This window comes from Cryptotermes secundus, unplaced genomic scaffold (assembly GCF_002891405.2).
Source record: "Cryptotermes secundus unplaced genomic scaffold, Csec_1.0 scaffold612, whole genome shotgun sequence".
In the NCBI taxonomy this organism is placed as follows: domain Eukaryota; kingdom Metazoa; phylum Arthropoda; class Insecta; order Blattodea; family Kalotermitidae; genus Cryptotermes; species Cryptotermes secundus.
The window spans coordinates 1,512,865-1,517,237 of record NW_019729902.1 but is presented as its reverse complement, the minus strand read 5'-3'; the positions used below and the strand labels follow the sequence as shown (position 1 = coordinate 1,517,237).

General features: G+C 38.0%; 1 long non-coding RNA gene across 1 annotated transcript in view; it reads right to left on the bottom strand.

Annotated features, from left to right (window-relative positions):
* Positions 1 to 2,329: 2,329 nt before the first annotated feature.
* LOC111865772 overlaps positions 2,330 to 4,373 on the bottom strand; it is a 6,870-nt gene continuing 4,826 nt past the window's right edge. Inside the window, exons 2-4 of the long non-coding RNA XR_002843033.2 lie at positions 3,730 to 3,830; positions 3,409 to 3,572; positions 2,330 to 2,595 (exon numbers count right to left, since the gene is read on the bottom strand). This is a non-coding gene — a long non-coding RNA (uncharacterized LOC111865772). The remainder of the gene's footprint in view (positions 2,596 to 3,408; positions 3,573 to 3,729; positions 3,831 to 4,373) is intronic.

Here is a 4,373-nt window from a genome sequence, read left to right as displayed (position 1 = left end):
AGTTCCATCATCCACATTAATTGTTTTATTATAATTTGTGACAAAAATATGAGCATTTGCTGCTACTGTCTGTTGTCATTAATATACGATAATTTATTCTCATGTACTTTGTATTTAGTTTATGAAATTCTGTACTTTAAATAAAACTAATATACCCAGAGTTATTAATTTCTCATTTTATCCGGCCCATTGAAAGTGCTGAATTATCTACTGTGGTCTGCGGTTCGAAAAGTTTGGAGACCTCAAATGTAGGCCGATTGTATGTTCATGCTAGATCAGCCATGCTGACACTTCGTTCTCGCTTTTAAATGATTTTACATTTCATTTCTACGGTTATTTTTATTCTCTTATGGCTGTCTTTTTGCGGCTTTTTCTTCGGGGACATTTTTGCAAGGGCTATTAAACTTTGCACAAAAAAAAAAAAATCACAAATAATATGTCCGAACACTAGTTTGGAAAAATGTGTGATCACAAGCGACACTAAGATGCTAGCAGAACGGGTGCTAAACACAGATTGATGTAGCAAGCGCACAATCCGGGAATTCCCTTCTCGTCACTCGTTAAGCGAGGTTCCACTATATTTCTAAGTAAAATAATAGTAAGATTATTCCCAGTAAAAGTAACGCAGTATATAAATTTAATTTCGTAATATGCATAAACAATGCATTTACACCAACCAAGAGTGCAAAATTATTCATTGCTATGGTGCGCTGAATCAGCCGGAATGATGCAAGTTTAATTGTAGTTCACGTTGTCACAACCTGTTTTTTTAGTCGCTTAGTGGGGGGTGGAGTCGAGCTGGGTCAACGCGGCACGGCGGCCACTGGTTGGCCTATTGTTGCCTGCCCTAGGTGATTATGATGTAGAATTTGGTGGAATGAAGATTGTCAGGTGAAACTGAAGTATTTGGAGAAAACCAGCCCCAATGCTTGAACTATAGCGCGGCCATCTTACCCACATACCTCCAACCAATAGCGAAAAAGGCGTCAGCTACCAAGAGCTGTGTCGCGATTGGTGTAGTTAAGCGAGGTTATTGAATCGCATTTGTGTGACCCAATCACAGTACACCTTTTGCAATATATATCGACATTTATGGTGGTTGGCGGCGTCGGCTGAAAAATAGTACTATTATCGCAAAGAGAAGTTGGTCTGTTTCGCTGTTGATTGTTAAGTATTGGATTTGACGTACCGAATCAAGAGCTGACGTTTACTCTTTAAGTTACATCACCATGTTATTGCTGTATATGGATGGTATGCTTACTAGTCCGAATTAAATTAGAAATATATATGAAGTGAAAAGTTCCTGTTAATGATATTTCTGTAGGTTATGCATCTTTTGATGTAGCTTTAAGAAGGTCTGTAGAATCTTGAAACACGCCATGTACTGTAATTGTGTTATAATTTTTGTAATGCTTCTGGCAGGAAAAATGGGGAAAAAAGAAATTTTGCCCTGTCCCTGGGTACTTGTCTTCCAGTAGGCAGACAGGTTTGAAACTCTTCAACTTTCCCAGGGATTCAGCACGGTAAGTCTGTTTTAATGAATGATGTAATGGCTTTATTATGTGTTGCTTAATCCAACGTAGCACCAGCACCATGTTATGAGGGTCATACTGAAAGTCACGAGCAACAGTTTTTTGTATGGTAACCTGCTTTATTATTGCGAAACCAAATACACCACCTCAATCTACAGACCTTTCTTTATATTTCCACATAATCGCCACTTTTTGTACACATTTCTCCCAGCGTTCTGGAAGTTTGAAAAGTCCCCTTCTGTAAAATTCCGTTCCAGCCATCTGAAGACACTGATGCACTGCTTTCTGAATTCAGCGTGCTTACGAAAGTGTGTGAATGGGTGCAAGCAGTGTTCGAGTGTTCGAAGATGGGCGAAGCATTTTAATGATTGGAACACCAGCATCAAAAACGAGCCTTGGAGTGGTCGTCCAGTGTGACTGGACATCAGTGACATCAGTCATACTGGATGGAATTAATTAACCTTTTACAAGATCTTACAAAATATTTGAAATCTGATATTCATCTTCCATTACAGCACTGGACAGGAATATTTGGCATAATTAATAACATATCTTAGGGAAATGCAATGATTATTGGAAATCTTATATTCATGCTCACCAGTTCAGTACTGGACAGAGTAATATGGAGAAAAATGAGAAGGAATACACCCATAATAATAAAACATATTAATAATACAACAAAAATAATAAAACAGGTAAATAAATTATCACAAGGAATACACCCACAATAATAATAAAACAGAATAATAACAAAAATATTAAAATAGTTTAATAAATTATTAGAAGGAATCCACCCATAATAATAAAATAGAATATACCAAAAAGAAAATAGGTAAATAAATTACACAAAAGTCCTACCCACACTGAATCCTGATATTGATCCTGCTTCTCAGTGTTCCCTGCTGAAGCGGATAACCAGTACTCTATACTGAGGACTGTTATCACTTAGTGGGCAACACAGTGCTTTCCAGGGTCAACAGGCATTCCACCATTTAAACTCTCAAAGAGTTTGTCAACCTCCTCAATAAATGCAGCTGTTGAAAGTATTCACTGCAGTACCCTCCTGAATGAAGAGAAGAAAAATGTGAAATTAGTGTGTTTCTTACATGGTGGATTACCAACATTCTTCGCATTGGGAAATAACACACATTACTTTAAAACACACTGCCTCTATAAAAATTTGTATACTTGTTACTTTATTCCTCATTGTAAAGTCTTTACCACCTCATTCTCTCATAACTCATATTACTGAAAGCATGTTCTGCTTTTCAAACATTTCTTAAATTATCCATGACCTGTATATTGACATACAGTTTTAAGCGGCCTCCATAGTCTAGGGGTAACCTTCCCACCTCATGACTCAAGGTACGCAGGTTCAAACCTGGCGGAGGTCGTGGAATTTTTAAGGGCGGAAAAATTCAGGGAATAAGTCCTCCGGGAGGGACTTTAAGCTATGGGTCCTGTGTCGTAGATTTACGGCACGTAAAAGATCCTCATGTCTCTAAGAGACCTCTGAGCAAAATTAGGCAAAATGTTTCCTGCCCAAGTAGTTTCCAATGCCTCCGGTAGATGGGGAAGTTATCGGGTACCAATGCCAGTAGGGGGCCAACCTTGTTGGCAGAAAGGGGAGATAGCAGGCACCAGTATCGGTAGGGTATGGAGACAGTAGAAATTAAAGGGGGATGTACAATACACTATTAGTTGCGGTGCATGGGGAAACCCACCCCCTCTATACTGAATAACTGACATACAGTTTCAGTAGTAATAAATGATGACAATGGCGTTTGTTTGATTACAACTGGGTTCTAGGGATAACTTTGAAAACTAGTCCTCATTATTAGCCACTGCATTCATAAAAGAAGCATAGAGTGCTTACCTGAAATGTTGTGTAATGAAGGATCAGGAGGTTGTGGCAGTGATTGTGCTGTAAATCTGAGCTACATGGAACTGCAAATCTGTTCAGCTGTAGTGAAATCACTTTCTCCTGCACAAAAATTTATAGTGCAGGATATCCCAACTCTTCCTGCCCATACCAGAGCCCTGTAAGAGTATTACATATTGTCTCAAAACTTTGAAATAATTCATCTATAAGTATTACAAACATGGTGCTGGTTCTATGTTGAGGGGTAAAGTTTAATACATTTAATACAGACACTACCTAAACTTAATTTTCGTTCATTCATTAAAACAGACTTACCGTGCTGAATCCCTGGGAAAGTTGAAGAGTTTCAAACCTGTCTGCCTACTGGAAGACAAGTACCCAGGGGCAGGGCAAAATTTCTTTTTTCCCCATTTATCCTGCCAGAAGCATTACAAAAATTATAACACAATTACAGTACATGGCGAGTTTCGAGATTCTACAGACCTTTTTAAAGCTACATCGAAAGATGCATAACCTACAAAAATATCTTAACAAGAATTTTTCATTTCATAAACAAATAATAAAGGGAATGCGCACAATGTGCATAGAGTAATTGTTTTATTTTTTTATTGTTGTAGTCAGTTATTGATGTGGTTAAGTTTTTGCATATGGTAATGTGGTATCTACTGCACTTTTTTTCATAGGGTTTACACACACGCGTCATTTGCTTCGTGAAAACGTTTGTTTTTGCATATCTTGTGGTGGAATCCGTGTGTTGCCAACCTAGTAATTGTGTGTCGTAATTTTCTGTTGGGTCCTGTCCAGGTTCTGTCAGTCATTGCATCAGTGCTGTAGAACTCTTCCCATATTTCCTCTCTTTTTTTTTTTTCTTTCTTTGATAACTTCCTCTGAGTTTTTTGTGCTTGGCAGTTGATATCTGAGTTCTTCTAATAGGAAATTTTCCTTGCAGAGTTCGTATG